Source organism: Macaca nemestrina, chromosome 4 (assembly GCF_043159975.1).
Source record: "Macaca nemestrina isolate mMacNem1 chromosome 4, mMacNem.hap1, whole genome shotgun sequence".
NCBI lineage: Eukaryota > Metazoa > Chordata > Mammalia > Primates > Cercopithecidae > Macaca > Macaca nemestrina.
The window spans coordinates 31,695,442-31,708,321 of NC_092128.1; the positions used below are offsets into that span (position 1 = coordinate 31,695,442).

The window sequence follows — 12,880 nt, forward strand, 5'->3', positions numbered from 1 at the left end:
TTCAAGTCTTGAAGGAGCGAGAAATTAGGAAGTCAAAGAGCAAAGGACATAGAACTGCTGACAATAGAAAAAAATAATGTGCACTGTCTTTCTTCTTTATTTCACAAATGTACACAAAACAAATTTAGAATTCTTTTTAATGGTAGGATCAAATTATACATTATTACAGAGGGAAATACACAATTAGTAAAATGAAGAAATATTTAAATACTAAAAGTACTTCGGAGTTTACTAGGGTTTGAACAATCATTGTTCATTTCTTTAACTTTTCACTTAAAAATAGTTTCACACTTACGAAAAAGTTGTAAAAACAGTACAAAGGATATCTGCAAGCCCTTTGCCCAGATTCCCAAAAGCTTATACCTTACCCAAGGATAGTAAAATTATCAGAATCAAGAAATTAGCATTGATACAGTACTATTAATTAGTGCATATCAAACTTCAGCAAACATTCCATGAATTTCCTTTCTGGTACAAGACCTAACCCAGGATTCCATGATGGATTTAGGTATCATGTATCCTTGGGTCTTTTAATCTGTGCTAGTTCCTTGGTCTTTTTTGTTTATGTGTCTTCCATCAACTTTGACACTTTTTGAAGAGTATTGACTGACCAGTTATTTTGAAGAATGTCACTCAGTTTCAATTTTTCTGATGTTTCTTCATGATTCAAATTAGGTTATGCACCCTTTGGCAAGGAGACCATAAAATTGATATTCAATGCATTACATTGAGAAGCACATGATATCAACTTATTCCATTACTGCCCATAACTTTTAATCACTTAAGAGGATTCTACCATGCTTTTCCAACAGTTATTCTTTTTCCATGGTGATTAATATGCATCTTATGGAAAGATACTTTGTGACTCAGTAAACTATTCTGTATCTCATCAAACTTTCACTCAGAAATTTAAGAATTTATCAATTATTCTTGTCTGAAGAAAAATGATTACTGTGATGTTTGCCAAATTGATTTTCCATTTTCATCATTCCTTTGTCTAACATCTATAAGTTGGAAGCCTACTGTGAGAAGATTTTACTTGTTTATTTATACCATTGTGGGCCCTTGGTTTCTTATTTTAGTTTATGGGTCGTAATCCATTACTATAATTTTTTCTTGTTGTTACTTAAATTTTCTCAAATCTGACCATTGAGAACCCCTCTAAGTTGATTGCTGTGTCCTTTTGACATATTTTAAGTTGTTCCCACTGGAAATAAAGACACGCTAAAAATATTGGCTTAGATGCTGAGAAGATAAAATCCAGAGACTTCTGGAGGCTCATCCCTTCCGCTTTTTCACCAGCTTGGAAAGAAGCTGATTCTTCAGAAGAATAGGCTATCCAGAGGCTGACCTCAGGACAGTTCCCCTTTCTAAGAAGGCCATCTCCTTTCCATGAAGTTCCCACTGTTTTACAGGTGTCTAGAGCTTTCCTGGCCCCTTTCTGTGCTTTGTTAACTACGTAAAGTGGCACAGGCGTGGGGTCCTTCCTCCAGTGTGCTTTCCATGGTATGCCTGGGTATCCACGACTCAAGATTGCCTCACTGCAGGATAGCAAGAGGATGGAGCTCATAACCTCTGATGCTTCTTTGACTGCTTTTTCCTAAAAATCTTATTTTATATTTATATCGTGTGGTGTCCATGTCCTGTTTTCACAACAGATCACAGAACGCAACCCTATCATTTAGATTGTACTCATGTAATAATTTTAAAGAATATTATAATTTTCCCCATGATGAAATTAATTATTGTGAGTACCACATAGACTAATACATACACTCACTCTATGTAAGTTTTTACAAAATTATATGTGTCATTTTATACTGATTTACAGTATTTCTATGTTTTAATGGTGTAAAAATGAACTACTACTTAAACACGATGTTATGAATGATTAGAAAATGGATGAAAGTGACGGTAAGTTAACAATTATTCTAAGTATAATGTACAATGAAAAATTAACAAGTCCAAATTAAGTTTTTAGGGTATTTTACATTAGACTACAGTTATGCATTGCTTAATGACAGAGATATCCTCTTCTGAGAAATGCATCATTAGAAGATTTTGTCATAGTGCAAACATCATAGCGTGTACTTACACAAACCTAGGTGGTACAGCCTGCTACACACACAGGCTGCATAGCTTATTGTTCCTAGGCTACAAACCTGTACAGCATATTAGTGTATCGAATACTGTAGGACACTGGAACACAGTGTAAGTATTTATGTCTTCATCCATATCTAAACATAGAAAAGATACAGTAAAAATACAATATAAAAGATAAAGAAATGGTACACCTGCCTCAGGCACTTGCCATGAAAAGAACTTGCGGAACTCGAAGTTACTCTGGGTGTCAGTGAGTGAGTGGTGAGTGAATGTGGAGGCCTAGGACATTGCTGTCTACTACTGTGGACTTTATAAACACTGTATGCTTAGGCTACACTAAATTTATAAAAATTATTTTTCTTTCTTCAATAACAAGTTAACCTTAACTTATTGTAATGTGTTTTACTTCATACATTTAAAATTTTTTCTAACTTTGACTTTTGCAGTAACACTTAGGTTAGAACACAAACATATTGTATAGCTGTACAGAAATATTATCTTTCTTTATAGCCTTCTTCTATAAACTGTTTTCTATTTTTGAAAATTTTAGGGGTCCAGTGTGACAGTTTGCATTGTAATCCCAGTACTTTGGGAGACCAGTGTGGGAGGATTGCTTGAGCCCAGAAGTTTGAGGCTGCAGTGAGAGCTATGCTTGTACCATTGCACTCCAACTTGGACAAAAACATACTGTAGCCTAGGCCTACACAGGATCGGGATCATCAGTATGACTGTCTTCCACCTCCACACCTTGCCCCACTAGAAGATCTTCAGGGGCAATAGTACACATGGAGCTACCATCTCCTATAATAGCAATGCCTTCTTCTGGAACACACCTGAAGGATCTGCCTGAGGCTGTTTTGCAGTCAACTTTTTAAAAAACAAGTAGACATAGTACACTCTAAAATGATGATAAAAAGTGTTGTCTAATAAATACATAACCCAGTAGCATAGTCATTTATTATCATTATTAAGTGTTATATACTATACACAATTGCATGTGCTATGCTGTCATAGACTGGCAGTGTGGCCCATTGCTGACTGAGACATCATCATGTGGTGCACGACTGTAAGTTCAGGTATGGGCTATAAAGAAGCAAATATCAGTACAAATTTACACATTTTTATGACAAAATATTTGTTCAGTTTAATTGCTTTTAATTTTTTAAGAATTGAGAATGATCATATTTTCTGAGGTCTTCCTTTAATTTTTTGAGTGACTTCTAGACCCTAATGGATATGTTGTGTTACTGCAGGGGTATTCTGTGAGGGTGGAGCTTGAGACTCTTGGCGTTTAAAAGGGGGCAGGGATTTAAGGTGAAAGGAGGCAAAGAGATATGCTAAAAGGGAAAGAGGAAAAAAGGAAAGACAATTCAAGGAGGAAATTTTAACATCTATTCAGAGTCAAAATCATATTTGGCTCTGATTTGGCAGCTGAAAATAGAGAATCTCAATTTTTGATTAAATTATGTAGTATATGCAGTAGGATGGGCTGGTGGGGTGAAGAGTTGATGCTCTGAAATGAGACCAACCTGAGTTTAGTTCCAGTGCCACCACTTATGAGCTGTGTGACATTAGACAAGTTCCTGAACATTCCTGAGGCTTGTGTAAAATGACAATGTTTGTTGTAAAAAACTTAGCACAGTGAGTAGACCATAATAAACCCTCTGTTAAGTGTGAGCTATCACCATTGTCTGAGATCAAACAATGGGGCCGTCATTTAATTATACACTTAATATCAGTCTGAGACTATTAGGATGAAAGTGATGCCAATGAAAATGATCAATAATTTTGCGGTTTTACAGAAACATGGAACAGGCTCCATTTATGTACATAAATGAATCTGAGACATTAAAAACTCCCTGCCTAGGGCATTCTCAAGGATCCTGCCTCTCATATATCATAATTAAATCCATTGTAACCACTGAGCTGAAGCTGTGGACTCATTAGTTCCTGAAAGTTGACATTTAAAAACTGTGGATGGAGCTAATCTGAGGGTGGAAGAACACTGTATGGAGGTAGTACATGACTATTGAGAAAAAGGTGTTACCTTTTCTCACACAAAGTTTGACCACTTGAAGTTCAAATGAATGTGGGTTGATTGAAAATGCCTGGTGGTGTCATTTAGCTGTTTCTTAAAAAGGGGTTTGAAGACTTTAAGCTGTAACATTTGAGCCTGTGGAGCTAAACAGATGCTTTCAGGGACTTGGTGTGAGTAATGTTCTCCTATTATAGCCTGGGTCATAATTCATCAAATATTGCTGTAGTAGCCTGGAAGAGGCAATGTATCTCTTGAGTGTGCACAGGGGATGTATTCTAATGCTGGAAGATCTGGTTCAGTAACCAAAAACATATTTAGAGCTAAAAATGAAAATTCCAATGGGAAATCCCATGATTTAAATAAACGTTTGGGCTGGGCGCAGCGGCCCATGCCTGTAATCTTAGGCTTAGGGAGGCTGAGGTGAGAGAATTGCTTGAGGCCAGGAGTTCAAGATATGCCTGGGCAGCACAGAAAGACCCTATATCTACAAAAATAAAGAAATTATCTGGGCATGTGGTGCCTGCCTGCAGACCCAGCTACTTGGGAGGCTGAGGCGGGAGGATCACTTGAGCCCAGGAGGTCGAGGCTCCAGTGAGCTATGATTGCACAACTGCGTTCCAGCCTGGGTGACAAAGCAAGACCCTGTCTCTAAAATAAATACACAAACAAATAAATTTCTAGAGGATCTGCTTCAAGTTAGCTAATCATCAGGTCCCAAGATGTTGATGCCATTTGTGCTCAGAACAGAACAAAGCTCTCGTGGGAACAGAATTATTACTAATTTTAGTTTTTCAGTATAACCATTAGCATCTTTGCTCCAGTCGTAGAGCAGCCGAGTCCTGGTGATATGGGTTGTTTTTGTGCTGTTGGAGATGACAATGTCACACTTGTTTTAGTGTATTTTTCACATTTTTCCATGAGTTGCCTGAAGTCATTCATTTAGTGGGTTATTGCCTTGGATTGTGTTTAACTGCTCTCAAGACTTCTGGAAATATTTGAAGCACAGGACAGGTGTGGCCAGCCTAGCCACCTTCTTATTCTTATCTCCACAAATGATCAGACTAGCAGTTCAATTAAGAGAAAATGCTTCCTAGCAAACTACTAGCCTGTTTGCTGAATGAGGTACTGTGGCATGGAAAATGGGGCCAGCCCTTGCAGTATTTTAGTTTAATTCACCTGCCTAATATGAAATAAAATCTCCACTTGTCATCATTGGAAAGTAGAGAGAAGAGGGCAAAAGCAGAAAGAAGATGTCGAAAACACACCAATAAGCAAGCCATATTCTCTAACTTCTGACCCAAGGACCATCACTTTGCTAACAAGAATTTTCAATGAATTGCACCAATTCTTCCTTCTTATTCTATTTTCTTGTTTTTTTCTTTCAACTTTTATTTTAGGTTCAGTAGGTACGTGTGCAGGTTTTTTACAAGGGTAAATTGCATGTTACTGGAGTTTGGTGTACAAATGATCCCATCACCCAGGTAGGGAGCATAGTACTGAATAGTTTTTCAACCTTTACTCCCTCTCACCCTCTCATCCTCCCCACTCTAGTAGTCTCAGGTTTCCATTGTTCTCATGTTTATGTCCATGTGTACTCAATATTAGCTCCTACTTATGAGTGAGAACACGTGATATTTAATTTTCTGTTCCTGCCTTAGTTTGCTTATGATAATGGCCTCCAGCTTCATCTATGTTATTGCAAAGGACACAATTTCATTCTTTTTTTATGGTTGCATAGTATTCCATAGTGGGTATATACCATATTTTCTTTATTCAGTCCACCATTGATGAGCATCTAGGTTGATTCTATGTCTTTGCTATTGTGAATAGTGCTGTAATGAAAATTTGTGTGTGTGTGTGTGTGTCTTTTTGGTAGAATGATTTATTTTCCTTTGGCTAAGATTGCAGTGTCAAATGCTAGTTCTGTTTTAAGTTCTTTGAGAAATCTCCAAACTGCTTCCCACAGAGGCTGAACTAATTTACATGACAACCAATAGTGTATAAGTGTTCCCTTTTCTCTGCAACCTTACCAGCACATGTTATTTTTAGACTTTTTATTAATAGCCATTCTAACTGGCATAAGATGGTATTTCATTGTGGTTTTGATTTGCATTTTTCTAATGATTACTGATGTTGAGCTTTTTTCCATGTATTTGTTGGCCACATGAATGTCTTCTTTTGAGAGGTGTCTGTTCATGTCCTTTGCCTATTTTTAAATGAGATCATTTGTTTTTTGATCATTGAATTTTTAAGTTCCTTATAGATTTTGGATATTAGACCTTTGTCAGATGCATAGTTTGTGAATATTTTCTCCCATTCTGTATGTTGTCTGTTTACTCTATTGATAATTTCTTTTGCTGTGCAGAAGCTTTTTAATTTAATTAGTTTCTACTTGTCAGTTTTTGGTTTTGTTGAAAATGCTTTTGTGGACTTAGACATAAATTATTTCCCAAGGTCCATGTCTGGAATGGTATTTTCTAGTTTTTCTACTAGAATTTTAATAGTTTTACATTTTACATTTGAGTGTTTAATCCATCTCGAGTTAATTTTTGTATATGGTGAGAGGTAGGGGTCCAGATTCAATCTTCTGCATATGCCTGCCAAGTTATCCCTGAACAATTTGTTGAATAAATAACAGAAGTCAATTTACCATTGCTTTTTATTGTCAATTTTGTTGAAGATCAGGTGGTTATAGGTGTGGCTTTATATCTGGGTTTTCTATCCTGTTCCATTGGTCTATGTGTCTGTCTTTGTACCAGTACCATGCTGTTTTGGTTACTGTAGCCTTGTAGTATAGTTTGAAATCATGTAGTAAGATGCTGCCAGCGTTGTTCTTTTTGCTTATAATTGCTTTGGCTATTTGGACTCTTTTATGGTTCCATATTAATTTTAGAATCGTTTTTTCTAATTCTGTGAAAAATGACGTTGGTAGATAGGAATAACAATGATTTTGTAAGTTACTTTGGGCTTATGGCCATTTTAACAATATCGATTCCTCTAATCCATGAGCATGTAATGTGTTTTCATTTGTTTGCATTATGTCTGATTTATTTCAACAGCATTTTGTAATTCTCATTGTAGAGATCTTTCACCTCTTTGGATAGCTGTATTCCTAAGTTGTATTAAAACATTGTTTTTCTGGTTATTATATATGGGATTATGTTCTAGATTTGGCTCTCAGCTTGAATATTATTGGTGTATAGAAATGTTACTGAGTTTTGTACATTGATTTTGTAACCTGAACCTTTAGTGAAGTCATTTATCAGTTCTAGGAGCCTTTTGGCAGATTTCTTGAGGGTTTTCTAGGTATAGTATTGCATTGTCAGCAAAGAGAGATAATTTGATTTCTTCTTTTCCTATCTGGATGCTTTTTATTTCTTTCTTTTGCCCGATTGCTCTGGCTAGAACTTTCAGTACTATCTTGAATAGGAATAGTGAGAATAGGCATCCTTGTCTTGTTCCAGTTCTTAAGGGGAATACTTCCAGTTTTTGCCCATTCAGTATGATGTTGGCTATGGGTTTGTCATAGATGGCTCTTATTATTTTGAAGTATGTTTCTCTGATGCCTAGTTTGTTGAGGGTTTTTAACATGAAGGGGTGTTGAATTTTATTGAAAGTCTTTTCTGCATTTATTGATATGATCATATGATTTTTGTTTTTAATTCTCTTCAAGTGGTGAATCACACTGATTGATTTGTGTATGTTGATCTAACCTTGCATCCTGGGGATAAAGCGTACTTGATCATGATGAATTAACTTGTTGATATGCTGCTGGATTCAGTTTGCTAGTATTTTGTTGGGCCAGGTTTTAGTATCAGAATGATGCTGGCCTTGTAGAATGAGTTAGGGAGAAGTCCCCCTCTCCCTGATTTCTTGGAATAATTTTAGTAGGATTTGTACTAGCTCTTTGTTGTATGTCTGGTAGAATTCAGCTGTGAATCTGGCCCAGGAATTTTTTAGCTGTTAGGTTTTTTAAATTACTGATTCAATTTTGGAACTTGTTATTGGTCTGTTCAGGGTTTCAGTTTCTTCCTGGTTTATTCTTGGGAGGTTGTGTGTTTCCAGGAATTTGTCCATTTCTTCTAGGTTTTCTAGTTTATGTGCATAGAGGTGTTAGTAATGGTCTCTGAGGACTTTTTGTTTGGTGGGGTCAGTTGTAATGTCATCTTTGTTGTTTCTGATTGTACTTATTTGGATCTTCTCTTGTTCTTTCTTTGTTAACCTAGCTAGTGGTGTATCATTATTATTTATTATTTGAACAAAACAAACTTTTGGTTTCATTGATCTTTTTAATAGATTTTTGAGTCTCAATTTCATTCAATTCTACTCTGATTTTGGTTATTTCTTTTCTTCTGCTAGCTTTGGGGTTAATTTGCTCTTGTTTTTCTGGTTCCTCTAGATATGATGTTAGGTTGTTAATTTGAGATCTAACTACTTGATGTATGCATTTAGTACTATAAACTTTCCTTTTAACACTGTTTTAATGGTTTTCTAAAGACTTTGGTGTATTGTATCATTGTTTTCATTAGTTTCAAAAAGTTTTTTATTTCTGTCTTAATTTTGTTCGTTACCCAAAAGCTATTCAGGATAAAACTGTTTAATTTCTATATAATTGTATTGTTTTGAGAGATCTTGATATTGATTTCTATTTTTTTTCCACTATCATTTAAGAGGGTGGTTAGTATGATTTCAGTTTTTTAACAATTTATTGAGACTTGCTTTACAGCTGAGCATGTGGTTGATCTTGAGTATGTGCCATATGCAGATAAGAAAAATGTAATTCTGCTGTTGTTTGGTGGAGTATTCGGTAGATGTCTATTAAGTCCAATTAGTCAAGTGTTGAGTTTAAGTCCAGAATATCTTTGTTAGTTTTCTGCCTTGATGATGTGCCTAATGCTGTCAGTGGGGCTGTTGAAGCCTGCCACTATTATCATGTGGCTAAGTTTCTTTTTAAGTCTCTAAGAACTTGTCTTATGAATCTGCGTGCTCCAGTGTTGGGTGCATGTATATTTAGGATAGTTGAGTCTTCCTGTAGGACCATTTATCATTATGTAATGCCTTTCTTTGTCCTTTTTGATCATTTTGGTTTAAGGTCTTTTTGATCTGATATAAGAATAGCAATCCCTGCTCTTTTTTTTGTTTTCTATTTGCATGATAGATCTTTCTCCATCCCTTTGCTTTGAGCCTATGGGTGTTATGTGTGAGATGGATCTCTTGAAGACTGCAGACAGTTGGGTCTTTGTTCTTTATCCAACTTGCTACTCTATGTCTTTTTAATGGGGCATTCAGCCTGTTTACATTCAAGGTTAATATTGATAGATGAGGGTTTCATCTTATCATTATGTTGTTGGCTGGTCGTTAGGTAAACTTGATTGTATAGTTGCTTGCTAGTGTCAGTGGGCTATGTAGTTAAGTGTGCTTTTCTTTTTCACTTAAAAGAAAGTTTTTATTAACAAAAGTTTTTCTGAATCTACTTTTCAACTTTAGTATTAAATAGTCCAAAGGTTTCATTTATGAACACTTATTCCAGTTTAGTCCTCTTAAATACATTTGCTTGCTGTGTATTTATGTTTAACAGGTAAAAGCTATCAATTACCAGCTATTTCAAAAAAGGTAGCTAACTACACTGGAAAATGAAAATTTATAGAATTGTATCATTAGATCAGAGTTTAAAAAATCAAAGGATAAGGATTTGTTTAAAAATTTCTTATCTTTAGGGCATTACACCTTTTTCAGAACAGGTGTAATTTGCAGAAATTATACAAGGTAGATTTTCACCAAATATCAATTATTTAGTGATTTTTTTTAGCTGAAATGTTATTTCACTTGTAAAAACTGTCTCTGGCTACAAAAAAGAATCAGAAAACTTATTAAATTTAACCTGCTTTTACTAATGTCTTAAGAATTCTTAAGCTAAACAATTTTTAAGTAGAAAAATGATTGTTTAAAATAGTTTGTTATGCTATTGCTGTGGTTTATGTATATATATTAACTGGTTTCTTTGATAGGAAACATGACTAGAAGTTTATCACACATTAAGCACAGTAAAATAAAGGCAAGAGCTAATCACCTTGTAGCTAAAATACTCTCTAGGCAACAATTGCAAATGTCAAAGCTATTATTTAGTGGTTGATAATTGCCTGCTACAAAATATAAAACTAGGTACATTTACTGAATGGTTTTTCAATTTGAAGTTGCCCTCTGACATCCCAAATAAGGAATCCCCATAAGTAAAAGCTGCAGTACAATTCACTTAGTGGTTAGTTTCAGGCCAAGCTTCCGCCCACCATTATCCTTGTTCTTCCCCACCACCCACAAATCCTGCAGTGGCACTGTATTATTAAAAACATTAAGTACCTGGGGTTTATGCTTCAGAGCAAGACATCATTTGAGTAACTTCAAATGATATACAGCTCCTTCATGTAAAAAAGATGTTTTTTGGTCACAATTACTTCAAAAAGTGATTATATTCAAATAATCTGACATATCATACCTTAGCAATTACAAAACCATGATTTTAACACATGAAAATTTTTAAGTTAGGCAAATGTGAAATGCTAAAAGATGTGAACAGCTGTTCTTCTATTTAAGTTAGAGCACTGCAAAACCCAGGTAATGACTTTATTTTTTTTTTCAGTAAACATAACCAGCCCATGGTACAGCATGCTAAATCACAAAGTACAAATCCAAGGAAGTTAATACCTTTACTAAGATACAAAACTTTGGCAAATCAATAGTGTACTCTGTAATGAAACCATACTTTTGTTGGAGTCTTATTACTTTAGTGATAATTTTCACTCCAAAAATATTTAAGTACCAAATCAAAACACTGGTTTTGAATGGTGGTTTATAGCACGGCAAGTTATTTTACTCAAAATATATTATAAAACTACACAATTTCTCCTTTTAAGTGAGTTCCCTTGTGCAAGCTGTTGAAGTGTACAGCAGCAGGGCAATGGGCATCTATAGGAGGTAGCTCTGCTCTGTTCTGGGGTTGGTACAAAGTCAGGTGGAGTTCCAATACAGGAAAAGCTTGAAAATTCTACCTTAAGGAGATTCAATATCAATACCAATTTCCAAGGAGTTCTTGTTGAATTTTCACAGAAAGACTGGAACCCTCAAAATCAGATAGTAATTTCAAACAACATTAATTTCAGATGATCCCTTTTATTTAGAGGCCCTGAATCCATTTTGATCAAAAATTACATAGACTTACACCAGCTTATCAAAAAAAAAAACTACATAAAATATAGTTGTATTTTTTAAATAACAAATAAATACACAGTCAGCTTGGAGAGACCTGGGCTACCCAATGTTATCTACCAACTGTCATGATCACTTCTCTGCAAATGCTGGTGCTGCCATTGGAGTCCTTATACTTCCTCTTACTGAGGCTGTCAGTTCCTCAATCTCAGCATTTAATTTATATATTGCCCATTCTATTGCTTCTCGACCTTTACTAGCATTTGAGGATATCATACTTGCCATCAGTTCTTCAAAGTAACTGCTGAGGCTAATTCCTTTCATGGTGATTATGGCTTCTTGAGTCAAAATAGTTTTTTCTGGGTCCTGAGGATATAGTTTGTATATAAGTCTCTCGTCTACTGAAACCATATTTGTAAATGAAATATTAGTAGATTCAAGTTCCATTGTTTTCTCTACAGGATCAACTACAGAATGTTCTTGCATGTACGTTTTCATTCTTGTTGCACCAATAAGAGACTTCACAATGGAAGGCAGTCCCCACTCTGTGCTGAGAAGTCTGTGGCTGTGTAACTTTCCAGAGGGATCTATATGTCTGTCCAACACATCAACTCCAACCACAGTTGGTTCATAGGGTTTGGGTATTTCTGCATTGCAGCTGTTGTAACAGTTTCCCACGGGTGGTCAAAGACGTGCTCCAAAGTCCAGATCTTCATGGTGCCGGTGGCCTGAGTGATGTCTGGGTGGTGCCAGGGACAACAGTGCCATATTTAGCACTTCCTTAAGGACCTTATATAAGGCAGGCCTAGTGGTAAAACATTTCCTTATTATTTGCTTGTTTGAAAAGGATTTTATTTCTCCCTTGCTTATGAAGCTTAGTTTGGCTGGATATGAAGTTCTTGGTTGGAAGTTCTTTGCTTTAAGGACACTGAAAATAGGCCCCCAATCTCTTCTAGCTTGTGAGGTTTCTGCTGAGAGGTCCACTGTTAACCTGATGAGGTTTTCTTTTTAAGTGACTGGCCCCTTTTCTCTACCTTTAAGATTTTTTCCTTTCCTATTGGTCTTGGACAATCTGATGACTGTGTCTTGGAAATGGTCATCCTGTATAGTATCTTGCAGGGGTTTTCTGAATTTTTTGAATTTGCATGTCAACCTCTCTAGCATGATTGGGAAAATTTTTGTAAATTATACACTGAAATATGTTTTCCAAGTTGCTAACTTTCTTTTCTTCTCTTTCAGGAATGTCAATGAGTCATAGGTTTGGTCTCGTTACATAATCCCATATTTCTTGGAGGTTTTGTTCATTTTTAAAAATTCTTTTTTCTATATTTTTGTCTGCTTGCATTGATTTGAAGGAGCAATCTTCAAGCTCTGAGATTTTTTTCCTCAGCTTGGACTATTCTGTTATTAATACTTCCATTGTATTCCAAAATTGCTATAGTGAATTCTTGAATTCTAGAAGTTCAGTTTGAATCTTTCTTAAAATGGTTATATTATCTTTCAATTCACGGATCATTTATGTTGAATATGGTTGAT

The 12,880-nt window shown here is 35.5% G+C and overlaps 1 pseudogene; it reads right to left on the reverse strand.

Annotated features, from left to right (window-relative positions):
• Positions 1-11,476: 11,476 nt before the first annotated feature.
• On the reverse strand, positions 11,477-12,062 carry LOC105474839 (PRELI domain containing protein 3B pseudogene; annotated as a pseudogene).
• Positions 12,063-12,880: the final 818 nt, after the last annotated feature.